We start from the raw sequence: 21,439 nt of genomic DNA on the forward strand, positions 1-21,439 counted from the left end.
CTACATGGGGCTACCTTTGAAAAGTGTTCGGAAACTTCAGATCGTGCAAAATGCAGCTGCAAGAGCAATCATGGGCTTTCCCAAATATGCCCATGTCACACCAACACTCCTCAGTCTGCATTGGTTGCCGATCAACTTCCGGGCACAATTCAAAATGTTGGTTATGACCTATAAAGCCCTTCATGGCATCGGACCAGAATATCTCCGAGACCGCCTTCTGCCGCACGAATCCCAGCGACCGATTAGGTCCCACAGAGTCGGCCTTCTCCGGGTCCTGTCAACTAAACAATGTTGGTTGGCGGGCCCCAGGAGAAGAGCCTTCTCTGTGGCGGCCCCGACTCTCTGGAACCAGCTCCCCCCAGAGATTAGAACTTGCCTTTCGTAAATTCCTCAAAACCCACCTTTGTCGTCAGGCATGGGGGAATTGAGATATCTCCCCCAGGCCTATATAATTTACGTATGGTATGTTTGTAGGTATATCTGCTTAAAAATGGGGTTTTAAAACTATTTTTAAATTTTAAATTGTATATTATTAGATTTGTTATGAATTGTTTTATTGTGTTGTGAGCCGCCCCGAGTCCACGGAAAGGGGTGGCATACAAATCTAACAAATAGATAGATAGATAGATAGATAGATAGATAGATAGATAGATAGATAGATAGATAGATATTTCCAAATCCTTTTTAATCTGTCCTATCAACTTTATATAGTTGTCGTTTTTTAAAGATATAGCTTTGGAGGTTATCCATATCCCCAAATATTTCACCTTTTTTGTAACTTTCATGTTTGTCAAGTTTTCAAGATTTTTAATCTGTAGTTTGACCATATTTTTTGTTAATATCTGTGTCTTCTCCTTATTAATTTTCAAACCTGCAACTTTCCCATATTTTTCTATGAGGTCTATTAACTTCAAAATTGATGTTACAGAATCTTCTATTATAAAAACTATGTCATCTGCGAAGGCCTGTACTTATATATTACTGAATAGTTATATTCTTTTAGTGTCTCTTCTCTTCTATAATATTTTTAAAATGTTTATAATCATTACCTTTTAATTATTGGTAAACACTTTAAAAATAATGCTACCTCCTCATTCCAATTTGGTCATCTGAGTTACTTCATTTCTTTATCATTCCTAATTTTTTATTTTTGTGCCCACTTTACTTCATTTTCTAACTACAGTATATTAATTTTCTATCCAATTATAGAACTTCATGCAAACATAATATTCAGATTCTTCTCTGCCTTGGAACAAACTTCCAGCAAATGTGGTAGATAAATCCACAGTAACTGAATTTAAACATGCCTGGGATAAACATATATCCATCCTAAGATAAAATACAGAAAATAGTATAAGGGCAGACTAGATGGACCATGAGGTCTTTTTCTGCCGTCAGACTTCTATGTTTCTATGTTTCTATGCCTTTAAGTTTCATTGTCATTCTGTTCCTCTCTGCACAATCTAAGATTTTTTAAAGTACCGTATATACTCGAGTATAAGCCGACCCGAGTATAAGCCGAGGCACCATTTTTTGGCACAAAAACTGGGAAAACTTATTGACCCGAGTATAAGCCGAGGTTAGAAAATGCAGTGGTTACTGGTAACTTATAAAAATGGAAACCAATAAAATTACATTAAATGAGACATCAGTAGATTAAATGTTTTAGAATATTTATTTTAAAGAGGGTAAACAATATTTATTTCAAAGTGGGTAAATAAAAGCAATCTGATATTTACAATAAATTAAATAAAATTAAATAAATTAAAAAGTAAAAAAAGTAGTTCAATCAGCAACCAAGCTAAAACCTATGAGTCAAAATCCCTCAAAACAGTATTTTAGAGACTTAATTTTTCTCTCTATAATCCAATGATAAAGTAGAGAGAAGAACAAAACAATATTTTTTCAAATTCAAATTGCACAATAATTTCACAAAATTCTTTTTCCCATCTAAGAATAAAAGATTTTCAGAGACATAAAAATTGCATAACATTCTACCAAACTACCCCAAGCCATGCAGCCAAGTTAATTACTGAGTAAATTTATGTACAGGATTGCATATTAAATCAACTCTTTATTCTGAGTTAAGCCTTACAGATTTCAATAGGACTTATTTACAGGCAACTGCACAGATGGACTGCAGTTTTAAGCATATCTATCAGCAAGTTCCCAAAAAACTGAGACTTATTCTGAGGTAAATCCACACAGAAATAACAATAGATTTAAATCCAAGAGGTAAATATTAATATTATTTTAACACTAAAACTTAATGCTAAGTGAGTACAGAAATGCTAAACATCTTAATTATTCATGAATCTCTATGGGGTAGAAGAAAGCAGCATAATGTATCTTATTTTTACAATCTACTGGCAGGCTAAAATTAGTACGATTGTATATTGCTTGTACCATAACAAATCTACAGAATGAATCCAACAAAGCCCTTAAAAAGTACTCAATTCCTTTTTCTTTTTCTTCTACCCTTCTTCCTTCTCTCTCTCTCTCTCTCTGTCTCGCTCTCTGTGTCTCTTGAGAGAGAGGGGGGAGGGAGGGGGGAACTTTATCAAAGTTCTATAGAAAGGAGACTTTGAAAAAAAGCAGAGAGAGAACTTACCTCAAAATCTAATCAGGGAATTAGTGCAGTAATTGTACAAGCTGGAAACTTTGCTGGACCCGGGGAAGGGAAGGCAGCTGCAAGATGCCGACAGGAGCTCCAAGAGGGAAGTAAAAGGGGGCTCCGAGTGACGCGGCTGTGGGAAGGGTAGGGCAAAGTTGCCAGCCAACTGCTCCGACGGCGTGCGAGAGAGGAACAGACGATGCGAAGCTGGTGAGGTCGGGGGGGGGACTCATGAAGCAGGAATCCCCTCCCCCCTGACTTCCCATCGTCTGTTCCTCTCTTGCACGCCGTCGGAGCAGTTGGCTGGCAACTTTGCTGGACCGGAGAAGGGAAGGTAGCTGCAAGGCGCCGACAGGAGCTCCAAGCAGGAAGTAAAAGGTGGCTCCGAGTGACGCAGCAAAGTTGCCAGCCAACTGCTCCGACGGCGTGCGAGAGAGGAACAGACGATGGGAAGTCAGGGGGGGTTGGTTTCCTGCTTCATGAGTCCCCCCGCCCCGACCTCACCAGCTTCGCATCGTCTGTTCCTCTCTCGCACGCCGTCGGAGCAGTTGGCTGGCAACTTTGCTGGACCCGGAGAAGGGAAGGCAGCTGCAAGGCGCCGACAGGAGCTCCAAGCAGGAAGTAAAAGGGGGCTCCGAGTGACGCAGCAAAGTTACCAGCCAACTGCTCCGACGGCGTGCAAGAGAGGAACAGACGATGCGAAGCTGGTGAGGTCGGGGGGGGGCTCATGAAGCAGGAATCCCCTCCCCCCTGACTTCCCATCGTCTGTTCCTCTCTCGCACGCCGTCGGAGCAGTTGGCTGGCAACTTTGCTGCGTCACTCGGAGCCCCGTTTTACTTCTCTCTTGGAGCTCCTGTCGGCGCCTTGCAGCTACCTTCCCTTCTCCGGTCTAGCAAAGTTGCCAGCTAACTACTCCGACGGCGTGCGAGAGAGGAACAGACGATGGGAAGTCAGGGGGGGGGATTCCTGCTTCATGAGTCCCCCCCCCACCTCACCAGCTTCGCATCGTCTGTTCCTCTCTCGCACGCCGTCGGAGCAGTTGGCTGGCAACTTTGCTGGACCCGGAGAAGGGAAGGTAGCTGCAAGGCGCCGACAGGAGCTCCAAGAGAGAAGTAAAACGGGGCTCCGAGTGACGCGGCTGTGGGAAGGGTAAGGCAGCTGCCTTCCCTTCTCCGGGTCCAGCAAAGTTGCCAGCCAACTGCTCCGACGGCGTGCGAGAGGGGAAAAGACGATGGGAAGTGGGGGGGGATTCCTGCTTCATGAGTCCCCCCCCCTGACCTCACCAGCTTCCCATCGTCTTTTCCGCTCTTGCAGTTGGCTGGCATCTTTGCTAGAGCAGGGGAGAGGAGGCAACTGCCACACTCTTGCCACAGCATTTTCTTATAAATCTACTCGGCCAGGAGGTTTACTGGCAAGCTAAGGATTGTTTTAAAAGAAAAAAAGGGCTTTTTTTCTCCTGCGTGTGGGACTGTTAGCAAGCTTCCTTTGATTGTCCCCCGGACTTTAGACTCCCCTCTGTTTTTAAAATCTCAGAGTGGTTTATTTTGACGCGAAGGCCCTCAGCATCCAGTAATTGTCGACACTTGCGGATTGCCCACGCGCGTCCCACCTGTCGCCAGTAAGTCCGCCGCTTGGCCCTGGAGTAAGCTTTGAGTGCCTCAGGCCTTTTCTCCCTGGCTAGGCCTCCAAATCAGTGTGCCTTGGTTTACTTTGATTAAAGTTAGCGAGGCCTGCCCTTCTGCACTCCCCTGCACGAACTCTGGTACCGACCAGATTGACTGTGAGTTGCAGACGCTCCTGGGCCTAGCTTCTTGGGAACGTTGCCCTAGAAGCTTCTCCCACCAAAGACTTTGGCTCAAGTCTTGTTTCCTGTAATTTGTTCAGACCATGACTTCATTTCCCAAGAGAGGCACATCTAAAGGTCCCAGAGAGGCTAGGCCTACTGGTGATGAAATTGATAATATCCCCCAGGCCTCTTCCTCCTCTTCCTCGGGAGCCCCTATAATGGCTAGACCCACCAGGGCTGAGAAGAGAAGGGACCAAGCGTTGCAGAGAATACATGAAAAATCAGCTAAATGTTTAAAGGTGCAGGCCCAAGTGCACATTAGCCCTGACCCCCCAGAGGCTTCTAACCTGCCTCCCTCTGGTGTCCCTGTGCTCTCTCTGGATGAGCCAAACCTAACCAGACCCCAACCTAACTTATGCGGCTTAGGTCCAGAGGAGCCAGACATTATGGAAGATCCCTCCGAGCCAAACCCATCCCAGGCCTTCAGGGAATCTCGGTCTTTACCTGCAACCATTACTAATCTGCCTCCAGAGTTTCAATCTATGTTTTCTGCCTTATCTAAAGCCATTGATGCCAAGCTCTCGGCTATCAATGTGCCTTCTCACTCTCGTCCCCTTCCATGCGCCCCTCGGCCCGTGAGTTCTCTCTCATCCTACAGAGTTCCAATTAATGAGGATTCAGATCCTTCTCAGGATGAGAACGATGATGTGGACGTAGAGGATAAAGATGACCCGTTTCATTGCCTGTCAGAAGATGAGGAATCTCAAATCAAGATTCCAACCCTGGCTGAGATCTTTCCATTTCAACTCTTCAAATCTCTTCTATTTAAAGCAAGAGTTTCTACAGGCTTAGCTGGGCAAGATAAACAATCTGTTCCTTGCACAGATCCTCCTGAGGAAAATCTACCATACTTCATAGAGGAACAGGAAGACAAAGAGGTCATCCCTATGCCCAAATTGTTTAAAGATGATTTACTCAAGCAGTGGGATCACCCAGATTTTGGCTTCAATCCCACAACCACAGACAAGAAATTATATAAGCTTTCCCCTTCTTATGAAGATCTTGTCTGCCCTAAACTTGATGAACCAGTTAAGACTCTACACTCTGCGGCTGCTATGCCTGGTGAAGCAGAGAAGGTTTTAAAACCTGAAGACAAACGCCTAGAGCAAATGCTCAAAAGATGTTTCTTCGCGGATACCTGGGCTATCAAGAGTGCAGCAGCAGCAACTTTCTTTTCTAGAGCTATGCTTTTATGGCTTCAACAGCTCCAGCAGTACATTCCCCCTGATGATCTAAGGGGCCAACAGGATTTCAATAAAGTTTTTGCAGCGGCCCAATATGTAGCTGATGCTACCTTGCAATCATCAAGATTTGCAACCAGGTCAGTAGCGGCCTCAACAACGGCCAGAAGGCTTCTATGGCTGCGCCCTTGGCAGGCAGGAGTGAGGCAAAAATGGCAGCTGGCCATGGGTCCTTTGAAGCACGACCTCCTATTTGGCGACCTCCTGGATCCTCTTCTCACTGAAACTGCTGACAAAAAGAAAGTTTTGGGGCCCACCAACAGGAAGGCCATCAAAACTCAACCCTTTCGACGTCCCAACTGTCAACAGGATCAAGGGTTCGCTTTCCAGAGAAACTCAGGTCAATATTCCCCCTCGTTTTCGCTCCCAAGCTGGCAGAAACCCCAGGGGTAGAGGATCCTGTTACCAAAGAGGTTCCTCCTCGACCAGAGCTTCCAGAAAGCCCAGATGGTGAGCTTCATTCCACTCCCATACGGGGGCGCCTGGCTTGGTTCTCCTCCAGCTGGCGCCATTCCTGTAAGGACCCCTGGGTTATTGATACTGTGGAATGGGGTCTTCAGTTGGAGTTTATTTCCATACCTCCTAAACGTTTCATTTCTTGCCCATCCCCCAGGTCTTCTCCATCTTGTCTCCGAATGGAGGAAGCTATTCAACATCTGTTGTCTATCAGGACTATCCAACCAGTTCCCGCTTCTCAAAGAGGTCTGGGCTTCTACTCCATCCTCTTCATGGTCCCTAAGACATCTGGAGGATGGAGAGCCATCTTAGACCTTAAAAATTTGAACCAGTTTATTAAATATAGGAACTTTAAGATGCATTCTTTGTCATCCATCCTAGCCGCTATCCATCCTGGGGACTTTATGATTTCCTTGGATCTCACGGAAACCTATCTTCATATTCCCATTGCCAAAAGTCACAGGAAATTTCTACGCTTCCAGGGCAAGCACTATCAATATAGGGCCATGCCCTTCGGGCTGTCCTCAGCTCCTCAAGTCTTCACTAAGCTCCTAGGAGCCCTGGCGGCTCACATCCGAGCCATGCCCATTCATATTTTATGCTATGTGGATGACATATTAATTCATGGGGCCTCTAAGGAGGGCACCTGCTCAGACCTCAACATCACCATGTCTATCCTACAGGATCATGGTTTCTCCATTAATCTCAAAAAAAGTCAGCTCCATCCGTCTATTTCTATTCAACACCTGGGGGCTACCACAAATTCGGATCTCTCTCAGGTTTTTCTCTCTACTGAAAGAAAAGTCAGTATTAAGGAGCTCATTTCCCAAATACGATCTCAGAGAAGGACTTCCATCGTTACCCTGTCTTCTCTACTGGGAAAGATGGTATCCTGCATTGGCATTATCCCCTGGGCCAGTCTTCACACCAAGGATCTCCAATGGCTTCTCTTACCAGTCCAGAGATCGGGGAACAGCAACTCGACATGCCTCATCACCGTCCCAACCACAGTTTTAAGATCCCTTACGTGGTGGACCTCCCCCACTCTGGACAAGGGATCCCCCTTCAGGTGTCCAGATCAATCACCATCACCACGGATGCCAGCTTAACGGGCTGGGGAACCGATGCCCAGGGCCTGATAGCCCAAGGCACGTGGTCAGTGGAGGAGGCTTCCAGACCTATCAACTGGCTGGAATTGAGAGCAGTGTCTTTTTTCCCTCAAACAATTCAAATCACACATCATCAATCAAGATGTCCTGATACTCACGGACAATATAGCTACAAAGAGTCATATTTGCAGACAAGTGGCACCAGGTCCAAGGCCCTGAAGTTGGGTCTCTGGGCAGAGAGGCATCTTCAGTCATTAGGGGCCGACCACATATCAGGAGTCCTCAATGTACAGGCAGATTGGCTTTCCCGGTCGACTCTAGACCCAGGAGAGTGGAGCCTTCATCCGGCTCTGTTTCAGCAAATCTGCCTCATGTTCGGTCATCCATTGCTAGACCTATTTGCGACCGAGGCCAATGCTCAACCCCTTCGATTCTACTCCAGGTTCCCATCCCCTGGAGCAGAGGCGACAAATGCACTCAGAATCCCTTGGCCTCGAGGGCTGCTTTACGCCTTCCCTCCAATTCCAATTCTTCCAGATGTGACCCACAAGATCATCCTCGAGAAGGCCCAGGTGATTGTGATAGCCCCTCACTAGCCACGCTGGCCCTGGTTCATGGACCTACAATGTCTATCCGTCCAGGACCCCTGCCGACTCCCCGTTTTGGAGGATAGGTTGCAGCAGGGGGCCTCTGCATCCAGATCCGGAGTGGTTCCACCTCACAGCTTGGCTATTATCCGGCGTGACTTAGACCTGCGAGGATACGACCCAGACATTGTAGAAATAATCTTAAAAACCAGAAGGGTGTCCACCAACAGGATTTACGACCATACCTGGTCCAAATTCCACCAATGGTGCTCACAGCTGGATCTATCCCCCCTGTGTATTCCCATCCACAGGATAGTAGCTTTCCTCATGAAGGGGTTTCAGCAAGGCCTTTCATCCAGCACCATCTGTTGCCATCTGGCAGCCCTATATTTGGCCTTAGCAGGGCCTCGCAGACAGCCACTCCGCTCCTCTCCGGAAATTCAAGAATTTCTTAGAGGTATTTCGAACCTCAGACCTTCCAGGATTCACAGATACCCGTCCTGGGACTTACCGCGGGTTCTCCATTCCCTTACTCAGGCACCATATGAACCCCTAACATCAGCATCCTTCAGGTACCTATCTTACAAGGTAGCATTCCTGGTGGCGATAACATCTGCCCGACGCATCTCAGAATTGGCAGCCCTTTCCATTAGGCAGGATCTATGCCAGTTCCATCTGGACAAAGTAGTCCTGCGTTTGGACCCCACCTTTCTACCCAAGGTCAGTTCCATGTTCCACTGATCCCAAGACATTGTGTTGCCTTCATTTTGTTCCAACCAGAACCATAATCTTGCAGTCAGATGGCACACCTTAGATCTCACCAGAGTGCTGAGAATCTACATCCAACGGATGAGACCCATTCAAAGGTCCGAAGCCCTATTTGTGGCCTACCATCCCAGATCCATGGGATCCAAGGTATCCTCAACCATAATAGGTCGTTGGATCCGAGGGACTATCTCAAAGGCTTATGAGTCAGCTTCCCTCACCATACCTAGAAGTATCACAGCACATTCCACAAGAAGTGCAGCCACATCTGCCGCATGGGCAACTCAAGCTCCATTGGAAGAAGTCTGCAAAGCAATTCTTTCATAAGGCATTACAAAATTGACTCTTACGCTTCAGTGGATGCTGCCTTCGGCAGAAGAGTCCTCCAATCCGTTATCTCTCACAATAGTGAACTAATCCCTCCCTAGGGACTCATCTATTGGGTATGTCCCACGTGACTGCTGGACCCGCTCTTTCAATACGGAGAATAGGCGTTGATTGCTTACCTGAACGCCTCTTCTCATACGATGAGCGGGTAAAGCAGTCACTCCCCTGCCTGTTTTCCATTTCTAACTATGGTTATTCCTTTAAACTGTATCTTTTCTATCATGAGAGTTGAACACTATTGAGCCACCACAATTGAGCCTAAGTCTACGGATTCACAAATTCTGGGGATGGGGCGGATCCAGCAGGCTTTTTAAAGACTAGGCTCAGTCCTCGATGGATTGGACAGCGAGCAACCCACATGATTGCTGTAGCCGCTCATTGTACGAGAAGAGGCATTCAGGTAAGCAATTAACGCCTGTTTTCTTCTAATTCTTCTTTTGATTTTAATTTGAATTGTTCTTTCAACAATTCTTTACATCTTATAGTATTATTATCTAAGTGTATTAAATTTGGGTGATGTTTTATTTCAATTGGGGAGACCTATTTGGGTATTTTTTTGGTAATGGTGTTTTTTTTGTATTCTGCCAAATTTGTATTAGTGCATTTCTAAGTACTGTACTTTTTGGTGTATAAGACGCATCTTTTTCCTCCCTAAAAGAGGCTGATAATTAGGGTGTCAGCGAACCAAATAGCATCTGAGAAATAAATCACATTCCACTTTTGTGCTCTCACACAAGGTCTGATTTATTAACATCGCCATTTTGGATTCATGGCCATCATTCCAACACTGAATTTCTCTTCAGTTCCCCATCCAGGTCAAGGTTCATTTCACATCCCCACACCCACTGTTCCCTCTAAAGTGCGCAGCGCACTGGGACACAGGCAAATACCAAACACGGTGCAGCGTTTTTCAAGCCCATGCAGTGGAGCCGGTGCCAATTTTCCTTGCTGACAGCTGATCTGCCCCTCCCAAGCTGTCATTGGGGGAAAAACCCCCGGCTTCTCCGGCTCTGTCTGGGGCTGTCGTCACGTGCGCCTACCTCCCCTGCAACCTCCCAAAGGCAGAAGATTGGGGTGGGGGCTGATGGAGCCCTCGCACCGATCAAGGCCACCCCGCGCGGAGGGAACGCCCTTCCGCTTCCCCTCAGCTGCCGCCGCACGCCCTGTATTACTTGCCCAGCAGAGGGCATTTCTCACAGGGTCCCTGCTGGCACCCCCCCCTATGGAGGTGGCTGGTCGCCACGGGCATCTGAAATGGGGGCACTGCCGTGCCGGCAGGGACCTCGCAAGCAATGCCTGCCGCTGGGCAAGTGACATGGGGCGCGCAGCGGCAGCTGAGGGGAAGCGGAAGGACGTCCCTCGGCGCTCTGTGTATTCAGATGCTCAAGAAAGCCCCCACCCCAATCCTGCAGACCAAGAGAAAAAGAGAAATGAAGGTGAGATAAATGAGAAAAAAAGGAGGAGATACAAATGAGAGAGAAAGGGGGCAGAAGTACACAGAAATGAGAGAGACCTGGAGGGAAAGAAAAAGAGAGGGAAAAGAGGGAAAGGAGAGAGAGAGAAGGAAAAAGTTCTAAATATTCTTTATTTTCAATCAATTAAAAATAATTAACATTATTAATCTCCCCAACAATTCTAAATTCAATTCTATTTATGCATTAATCCAAATCAGTATCACCTACTACATATCTCATTATAATCAATACTTCTAACTTTATTAAAACAGATCAGCAATTCCTAAATTCATATATAGCTAAATAGGAAAAATAATTAAAGTTAAAAAAGAGCAAACAAAACAATACTCCAAGCTTAATCAACCCTTCTCAAACTCCGATTTCTTTAATATGAGCAGAACTTTGAACCAACCCCTTTTCTTTTTTTCTTTTTTTGTATCCCCTTTTAATCCCCCTTTCCATTTTATTCTTTCTATTCTTTTCTAATTTTTTAATGTTTTCTATTATCATATTATATTCCTTTCTCCTCTTTTTATTTCTTTCTATGATATATACTATAGTAATACCTCTTATGTAGGCCTTAAGAGTATCCCACAAGTTTTGGGTGATTGTTGGTTGGTTTTGGTTTTCTTCTATAAAAAATTCAATCTCTTTTGTAATTCTTTCAGTATATTCTTCTTCTAATAATATATGTGGATTTAATTTCCATCTTTTATTATGATTTTTGGTCCCTTTCCAGGTCACAACTAGTCTGCCCAAACATTTCTATTTCGACCGTTTCAATGTCTCGTAGCATTTCACAAGAGGAAATAGACACAACTGAAATAGATAAATACTTGCAACAAAATAATGTGATGGAAATAAACGAAAAAGGGAAATGTTAAATAGAGAGATTACCCCAATAGAGATTCAAGATGCAATTAAAAGACAGAAAGGTAACAAATTGCAAGGTCCGGATGGTTATCCAGGAGAGTATTACAAACACTTTGGAAAGACTATAGAACAACTACAGTTAGAAGTTTACAACAAAGCACTGTTGGAAGCCAAAATACCCGAAACATGGAAAGAGACATACATCACCATGATACCGAAAGAAGGTGCCAATACAAACCAAGTCAGCGACTATAGACCATTTACTCTTCTAAACACTGATTATAAAATCTTCACTTCAATATTATCCGAAAGATTAAAGAAAATACTAAACAAAACTATACACATCGATCAGAATGGTTTTCTACCATCGAGACAAATTAGGAATAATACAAGAATTGTATTAGATATAATTTAATATTACGAAGCACATCCTGATAAACAAATTGCAATGATCTTTCTGGATGCACAGAAAGCTTTCGACAATGTGAATTGGCAATATATGAAAAGGTTAATAAAGCAAATGAAATTTGGTTCTAAATTTGAACTGCTATTAGACAATATATATACCACTCAGAAGCCCAAGGTAATAGTCAACAATGGAATAAGAAAAACGTTCCAAATAAATAAAGGAGTTAGACAAGGATGCCCGTTATCTCCCTTACTTTTTATACTGGTACTCAAAACTCTGTTAAATGAGATCCGTAAAGACAACAATATCAAAGGAGCAAAGATAAAAAAAGAGGAATACAAATTGCAGGCCCTTGCGGATGACTTAGTTTTCTTTTTAGAAGAACCATTAGAGTCAGGGCAGCATTTAATTGGGAAAATAGAAGAATATGGAGAAATAGCAGGCCTAAAAATCAACAAACAAAAAACAAAATTTATGACCAAAAATATGACAAATAAGCAAACCAAGGAATTAGAAACTAAATTAGGATTCACTAGCATGAAAAAAATTAAATATTTAGGAATAAATTTAACCAATAGATGCTCAACAGTAAAAGAAGATAATTATATAAAACTAGTAAATCAAACCAAAGTAGAATTAGGAAAATGGAGTAACTTACAACTGTCATTGATGGGAAGAATAGCATCAATCAAAATGAGCATACTTCCGAAATTTCTATACCTATTTCAAACCATACCAATAAAATTGAACTCTAAATTTTTTACGGAATTAAATAAAATAATATCCAAATTTATATGGCAAGGTAAAAAATCGAGAATAAAAATAGTAGATTTACAAGACAGAGGGGGATTCAGAATGCCAGATTGGAAAATGTATTATAAAGCAGTTTCATTGATGTGGATAAAAGAATGGATCAATCTTGATAATAAACAAATTTTACAATTGGAAGGCCATGATTTAGAGAAAGGTTGGCATGCCTACTTATGGGACATAGGAAATAAAATACCAATATACTTTAATAGACATCTAATCAGACAATCTTTATTTAAAACATGGAAAGAGATAAGACATAAACATTATATAAAAATACCAAATTGGGTATCCACAATGGAAGCTCTAATATACCCAAATACAATAGAAACGACAAAAAAAATCAAATATAAAGAAATATAAGATACAAACTGTAAACTCAAAAGCAGGGAAGAATTAATAATACAAAACATAAATATAGATTGGTGGACATATCTACAAATTAAATCTAGATATAAAAAAGATATGGAACAATCAGGTGTAGAAAGAACTACCCAACCACTAGACAAACTATTGGCAGGCCCAGAAGAAAAAGCAATATCTAAAATATATAAATATCTGATGGAATATGAAAGACCAGAGGAGATAGTCAAAGGTACAATGATTGCCTGGGCGAAAAATGTTGGCCATAATATATATATAGAGGAATGGGAACAGATTTGGAAGAGAAATATCAAATTAACAAAATCCACAACATAAAAAGAAAACCAATATAAAATGCTATACCGTTGGCATCTCCCACCCAAAAGACTAGCCAAAATGCAAAAAAATTACAGTCCAATGTGTTGGAAATGTAGTAAGACTCAAGGCACCTTCTTTCATCTATGGTGGTTATGTCCAGAGACAAGAAAATATTGGAAAAAAAATAAATAATTGGTTGTGTCAAATAACAGATACAAAAATAGAATATACGACAGAGTTTTTTCTACTGGGTATTATGAGAGGTACCTATTCTAAAAATGTAAAATATTTAAGCTTGCATATTACAACAGCTGCAAGGATTGTATTTGCACAGAACTGGAAAAATCCGCAAATACCTGAAGACAATGAGATGAAGAAAATATATGACTGTGCAGAGATGGACAGATTGACAATGGAGCGTAATTGTTCTGTCTGGGTTTTCCCAGACCTCCACACCCACTGAAAAAACAGCCAGACACTCTGGTAAAATCCCAAAAGTATTTTATAGCAGGAAAAAATAAGCACAAAGGAAAACCTGTCTTCACAGCAGACAGGTTACAATACGTTACAACAGGGTCCTGATGTCCAGTCAATTTCACACGCTTCTTGCTGGCACCCCCCCCCAAGGTTTCAATAGTCCAAGGCACAAACCAGGATTGTAGCCACCAAAGTTCACAGACAGGTCTCACGAATCTCCAAGATAAAACTCCACAAGCCAGGAAGGGTGGGGCCGCCTTTTATCCTTTCCCAAGCACCACACCCAAACCCAGCTGTGACCTCTAATGCTGGAAATACCTAGCCAATTGAGTTCGTCTCTGATTAGCTCTCCTTTGTCGCATATCTATGATGTCATGAGCATCTTCTCCCAGGGAATCCAGGCTGCTTGCTGGGGAGAGCTCCCCCTGGTGGAACTCTGGCTGTCCTTCTTCTTCAGCCTGGGATTCCGCTTCCTCGTCAGTCTGCACCTCCTGGTCCTCAGCCTCTCCCTCTGAGCTGGAAGCCGACAGCAAATCAGCCATTCCCGGAGGGGTCCCAGGCTGAACCACAACAGTAATAATCAAAAAGAATCAGACTATTATGAAGCCTGGACAAAATGGTACCAATAAAAAAAAGAAACTTAAAAGAAGCATTGAAATAAAATATTAAGAAATCTAAAAGCAATTAAAAGACAATGTCGATAGGAATATATATATGATGTAGATTGATCTGTAAATATGATTATGTACTGGTTTTTTTTAAAAAATTGAAAAATTTAATATATATAGGGATTGGATACTATAGCCTAGAGGATAATTCTCTGCCTTACAAGGCAAAGGTTGCAGGTTCAAGTCCCAGTGGGTATGGCTAGCTGATGAGGCCAAAATAAGGCCGAAATAGATCTATGCTAGTCTCCCTTAATTTTCAAATTCAGCAAAACAAAACCAAAAACATGTGACACACACACACACACACACACATATATATATATGTATCAAATATTTTTAGCTGAATTTTTAAAATTAAGGGAGACTAGGATGGTACCATTTCGGCCTTGTTTTGGCCTCATCAGCTAGCCACACCCTTCCTTACTGGGATTCGATCTGCAGCCTCTGCCTTGTAAGGCAGAGAATTAGCAGTTGAGCCACCAGACCTGATCCCTCCAGCTATATATATTTGTTTTCGTAGATTTTCACGGGTACAGGTATGACGGTCTTGGTATATTCGGGTTTCTTCCTGTGTAGGATTTGGAAATTTCTGGCAACGTTTCGAAGAGGTCCCACTCGTCATCTTCAGGCTGGTGTTTATCTGTCCTTGTTCTAGGACAGAAGTACATTCAACTTTTTGCAATTAAATAGAAAAAAGGGAAGAGAGAAAAAAAGCTAAATCTAGGATTTATATACGTTTTATACAAGTTTTACTTCTAAATAGATAACTAGATACTTAATATGGTTAAATACAGTTGGCTAATATTAATAAACAGTCAATATACAATAAACAGTCAATAGACGATCTTAAATCAGGCCTAACACAAATTGTATGTACAGTGATCTCTCGGTTAGCGCGGGGGTTACGTTCCAAGACCTCCCGCGCTAACCGATTTCCGCGTTATACTGGATGCGGAAGTAAAAACCACCATCTGCGCATGTGCGCCATTTTTTTTCATGGCCGCACATGCGCAGATGGTGGAGTTTGCGTGTGGGCGGCGGGGGAAGACCAAGGGAAGATTCCTTCAGCCGCCCAACAGCTGATCTGCTCCGCAGCGCGGAAGCAGCGAGGAGCCGAAGATGGGGTAAAGGCAAAGGGGAAACCCCATCTTCGGCTCCTCGCTGCTGCCGCGCTGCGGAGCGGATCAGGTGTTGGGCGGCTGAAGGAACCTTCCCTTGGTCTTCCTGCCGCCCAGGCAAAGGGGAGAACTCCAAGATCGCTTGCCGCTTTGCAGCTTGGAGCCTTGCTTCGCCTCCTTCGCTGCAATAGGCAAGCGGCAAGCGGCAAGCGATCTTGAGAAAGAGAGAGAAAGGAGGGCGACTTGCCAGTCCACGCCCCCCTGGATGAACAGCCTCGCATGGCCCCAGCGCCGGGCTCCGCTGTTGCCTCCGCCCCCATTCGGCTCTGCAGCTGAGAGGCCTTCCCGGCAGAGCCCTCCCCAACAGCTCCCGCTGCCAGCGCAAAAAAGAAAAGAAAAAGAAATCCCCAAAAGAGGCAGGCACAAAGCGGGGGCACAAGGGGAGCTGTCCGGCAGAGGTTGCTTTTTTTCTTCTCGTGGGCAAGTGGAGGGGGGGAGAGAGAAGGGAGGAAGAGAGTGTGAGAGAGGAAGAAAGAGAGAGAGAAATGATAGAAAAAAGGGGAGAAAAAAGAGAAATGAGAAAATGATTGAAGCATAGTGACAGGAAAGAAAGAGAAAGAGACAGAGAAGTGACTCTTGGTGATGACGTATGACGTCATCGGGTGGGAAAAACCGTGGTATAGCAAAAAAAACCGTGGAGTATTTTTTAATTAATATTTTTTGAAAAACCGCGTTGCAGCGTTTCGCACTAATCGAGACCGTGCTAATCGAGGGATCACTGTATACTCTTAACTTGTTTACTTATTTACTTATTTAAATATTAACTTTATGATAAGTATAACATATGTATAATTTATAATACTTCCTTAAAGTAGTAGAGTTTGCAAGAAAAAAAACAATTTATGAAAAAATTGAGGACAGGATTGATCAAAAAGAAAGAGAATAAGTTTCAAGCCCGGGGGGAGGAAGAAAGCAAAATATTTTAATTATTACTCATATCAACGGGTATAAAAGGAAAAAGAAAAAAGGAAAGGGACAAAATTAGAAGATAAAATGTCAAAAATAAGTAAATATAGCTAGATAAATTGAGCAAAGTCCAACTCAAAAGGAAAAAGAAAAAAGAAAAAAACTGAAAAAATTAATATATCTATAGAAATATTCAAAAATATTTTTAAGAAAGAAAGAAAAAGCTCTTTAATATAATTGAGTACATTATTCAGTTCCTTGTTCAGTCTTTATTTTATTCCTTCTGATCTTTTGAGAAGATTGGAAAAATAAACAGGAAAAAAGAAAAGGGAAAAATATGCAAAAGGAAGTTTAAACAGAAAAAAATTATATATATTAATGGGAAGGACAAGAAAAATTATTTGCCCAATAAAACTAGGGAGGACAAAAAGAAGTAAAAGAGGAAAACAGTCCAAAAAAAGAAGAAAAAGAGGGAAATTATGAATATAAACCTTCTGTCAAACGTCTATTTTTCGCACTCTGACGGAACCTGAATTCTCTTTCTTCTGCGTGTTCAGAGGACTTTCACTTTCTGCCCAGTCACACTCTTGCTGTAAATATGTTTCAATGACACAATCAGTAACTTCCTGTATGTTCTTTCCTTCCTTTTGATCTCCGTTCCCTGATGCAGGTATTTAAATTAATAATCATATGCCGGCTCTGTTAAAAAGTGCTATTGCTAACTTGTTATAAGCCACCCTGAGTCTAAGGAGAAGGGTGGCATAAAAATTGAATAAATAAATTATCACACCATAAATTTCATTTATTGGTCAGAGGGGCAACATATATGGGTATTGAGGCTTTTGCGGAAGGCGAGGAGGGTGGGGGACAGTATGAATCTCTGGAGGGAGCTGATTCCAGAGAGTCGGTGCCTCCACAGAAAAGGCTCTTGCCCTAGGACCCGCCAAACAACATTTGAGGTCTGGTTTCCAGATGTCTGGTAGGCGGGAGGTATCATCCCGCTTGTTCATATTTTGACCTCCCACTTACCAGACATCTGGAAACCAGCCCTCAAACATATCCTAGCCATAGAAACTGAAACCAGACTCAGAACACACATTGCAAAACAATCAAGTAGCCTGCAAACTCCAACTACTCAGGATATCACGCCTAATCCACAACCATTAACTAATCAGCATACCTCAGTTACATCAACGATCCCAGGTATTACCCCACTGACTCACCAGGAGGTTTCTACACAGCAGGCAATTGCTGAGCCATCAAACCACACCCAGCCACCAGTATTTATAGAAGGAAGGCAGCTCAGGTCTCGCAGTGTTTGCCCTAGAACAAGGACAGAAACACCAGCCTGAAGATGATGAATGGGACCTCATCGAAACGTCGCAAGAAATTTCCAAATCCTACACGGGAAGAAACCCGAAGTGCATGGGGTGAGGTATCATCAGTACGCTGATGATACCCAGCTTTACATCTCCACCCCATGTCCAGTCAATGAAGCAGTGGAAGTGATGTGCCGGTGTCTGGAGGCTGTTGGGGCCTGGATGGGTGTCAACAGACTCAAACTCAACCCTGATAAGACGGAGTGGCTGTGGGTTTTGCCTCCCAAGGACAATTCCATCTGTCCGTCCATCACCCTGGGGGGGAGGGAATTATTGACTCCCTCGGAGAGGGTCCGCAACTTGGGCGTCCTCCTCGATCCACAGCTCACATTAGAGAAACATCTTTCAGCTGTGGCGAGGGGGGCATTTGCCCAGGTTCACCTGGTGCACCAGTTGCGGCCCTATTTGGACCGGGAGTCACTGCTCACAGTCACTCATGCCCTCATCGAGGCTCAACTACTGTAATGCTCTCTACATGGGGCTACCTTTGAAAAGTGTTCGGAAACTTCAGATCGTGCAGAATTCAGCTGCGAGAGCAATCATGGGCTTTCCAAAAAATGTCCATGTAACACCAGCACTCTGCAGTCTGCATTGGTTGCCGATCAATTTCCGGTCACAATTCAAAGTGTTGGTCATCACCTATAAAGCCCTTCATGGCACCGGACCAGAGTATCTACGAGACTGCCGTCTGCCGCACAAGTCCCAGTGACCGGTTAGGTCCCACAGAGTGGGCCTTCTCCAGGTCCCGTCAACAAAACAATGTCGTTTGGCGGGGCCCAGGGGAAGAGCCTTCTCTGTGGCGGCCCCGGCCCTCTGGAACCAACTCCCCACAGAGATTAGAATTGCCCCCACCCTCCTCGCCTTTCGTAAGCTCCTTAAAACACACCTCTGCCATCAGGCACGGGGGAACTGAGATATTCTTTCCCCCTAGGCTTTTACAATTCATGCATGGTATATTTGTGTATATGGATGTTTGGTTTTACAATAAGGGTTTTTAGTTGTTTTAGTATTGGATTTACATGCTGTTTTTTTATTACTGTTGTTAGCCGCCCTGAGTCTACGGAGAGGAGCGGCGTACAAATCCAATAAATAAATAGATAAATAGATAGATAGATAAATAGATAAATAAATAAATAAGCTGAGGGTGGAAAATGCAATGGCTACTGGTAACTTATAAAAATGGAAACCAATAAAATTACATTAATTGAGGCATCAGTATATTAAATGTTTTAGAATATTTATTTCAAAGGAAACCAGTAAACTAGCTTTGTAAGTTTAAAAGAGGGCAAACAAAAACAATCTGGTATTAGCAATTAATAGTTTTGGTCGCCATGATGCAAAAAAGTTGTTGAGATTCTAGAAAAAGTGCAGAGAAGAGCAACAAAGATGATTAGGGAACTAGAGGCAAAAACATATGAAGAATGGTTGCAGAAACTGTATATAACTAGTTTAATGAAAAAAATGACCAGGGGAGACAGGATACCAGCGTTCCATTATCTCAGGGGTTGCCAAAAAGCAAAGTGTGTCAAACTATTATCCAAAACACCTGAGGGCAGAACAAGAAGCAATGGGTGGAAACTAAACAAGGAGAGAAGCAACTTAGAACTAAGGAGAAAATTCCTGACAGTTAGAACAATGAATTAGTGGAACAGCCTGCCACCAGAAGTTGTGAATGTTCCTTCTTTTATCATAACTAAAACCTCTTAAAATATCTTTAGGAATGTAATCAAACCTGTTATCTTCATCTTCACTACAATATCATTATAATTTTCTTAATAATAGGGATTTCATATATTATTTCAAAACAATTGCTTAAATCAAACTTCCATATGATAAATATTTAGATTTTCCATTTAAAACATATTTCATAAGTTAAAATCATTACTATCTCAATAGATTAGTAAATAACAATTCGGGGTTACTCAATCATTAATTGTAAAATCTTTTTTCTACAAGATGATATTTATCATGCATAAGGAGAAACCACACTGTCCAAAAAAAGGTAAATATATTCATATTAATTATGTAGAACAAATGATTAATGCCATAATTCACACTATTATAATATTATCCTAACCTTTGTATTGTTTTAAACAAGGCAGCATTAACAATTCTCGTGGGTATGATGATAAATATAGTTGGAAGAAAAAGTTTAATTACACAGAGTTATCCACACTTGAAGTAACATTTTATTACAAAATTTCGTCTTCTGTTACTAGAAATGAACGGAATTAAATGGGTAACTTATTTTACTTGTAAAATACGTTGCTGGCTTGCTGGAAGGGACTTCTATTTCTGAGCAGGAGAGAAAGCCATGGTCCCCTGAAGCTGCTTCCCTTGGAGAAAGGTCGTGTTTTCATCCACATTTCCTTCCTTCCGAAAGTTTCTTCAACCCTCCCGTCCCTTCTGTTCAGCCTGCTGCCAATCAGGCAGCTGAGGGGTGTTGCCGGCAAGAGCAGAAGCCACTGTACAAGTAAAAACCTTGTGTTGCTGTAACTTTTTCTTTTGCATCCGGACTGTACAGCTTTGGAAAATGCTGTGCGGGAGTGTCTGCTGGCACTTGGGCCATAGCAGTGCCCGAGTGACATCAGTGACTCGAGTACAAGCTGAGGTTGGATTTTTCAGCACATCTTTTGTGCTGAAAAACTCGTCTTATACTCGAGTATATACGGTAATTATTGTTTTCAAATTAATCTGTTTTTTAAGCAAGAATCTGTTTTGGTCTTAATGTATTATTTGATCTAGAATTTTTTTAATCCTCATTGCAAATACTCTAATGCAGTGTTTCCCAACCTTTTTTGAGCCGCGGCACATTATTCATATTTTCAAAATCCTGGGGAACACTGAAAGGGGGGGCGGGGGGGCGGGCTAAAGAAAAGTTTGGACAAAAAAACCCTCTCTCTTCCTCCCTTTTGCTCTATTTCTCCCTCTTTCTCTCTTTTCCTTCCTTCCCTTCTTTCTCTCTCTCCATCCCTCTTTCTTTCTTTCTTCCTCTCTTTCTTCCTCTCTTTCTCTCTCCCTCCTTCCCTTCCTCTATGTCTTTCTCTCTCTCCCTTGCTCTCTCTCTCTCTCTCTGTCTCTCTTGCTATCTCTTTCTTGCTTTTTTCTCTCTCTCTTGCTCTCTCTCTCTCTCTTTCACTGTCTTGCTATATGTCTCTTTCTTTCTCTTTGCCTCTCTTGCTATCTCTCTTTCTTTCTCTCTCTTTCTTTCTCTCTGTCTCTCTTGCTATGTCTCTCTTTCTTTCTCTTTCTCTTACTCTCTCTCTCTGTGCCTCTCTTGCTAAGTCTCTCTTTTTCTCTTGCTATGTCTCTCTTTCTTTTTCTCTCTCTGCCTCTCTTGCTATGTCTCTCTTTCTCTCTTTCTCTGCCTCTCTTTCTTGCTCTGTCTCTTTCTCTGCCTCTCTTGCTATGTCTCTCTTTCTCTCTCTCTCTGCCTCTCTTATATGTCTCTCTTTCTTTCTCTCTCTCTCTCAGCTGACTGCAAGCGGGAGCCCTGACGGCGGCAGCTGGACACCATATATGCCAGGCCCGCAGCGCCAGCATGTATGACGTCCAGTAGCACGTCCAACCGCCACCGTCAGGGCTCCCGCTTGCAGTCA

At 42.9% G+C, this 21,439-nt stretch overlaps 1 protein-coding gene across 7 annotated transcripts in view; it reads left to right on the top strand.

Annotated features, from left to right (window-relative positions):
• ZDHHC3 (zinc finger DHHC-type palmitoyltransferase 3) overlaps window positions 1-21,439 on the top strand; it is a 331,954-nt gene that overhangs the window by 62,774 nt on the left and 247,741 nt on the right. The window lies entirely within an intron of this gene.

The sequence above is a fragment of the Erythrolamprus reginae genome, chromosome Z (assembly GCF_031021105.1).
Source record: "Erythrolamprus reginae isolate rEryReg1 chromosome Z, rEryReg1.hap1, whole genome shotgun sequence".
Taxonomy (NCBI): Eukaryota; Metazoa; Chordata; class Lepidosauria; order Squamata; family Dipsadidae; genus Erythrolamprus; species Erythrolamprus reginae.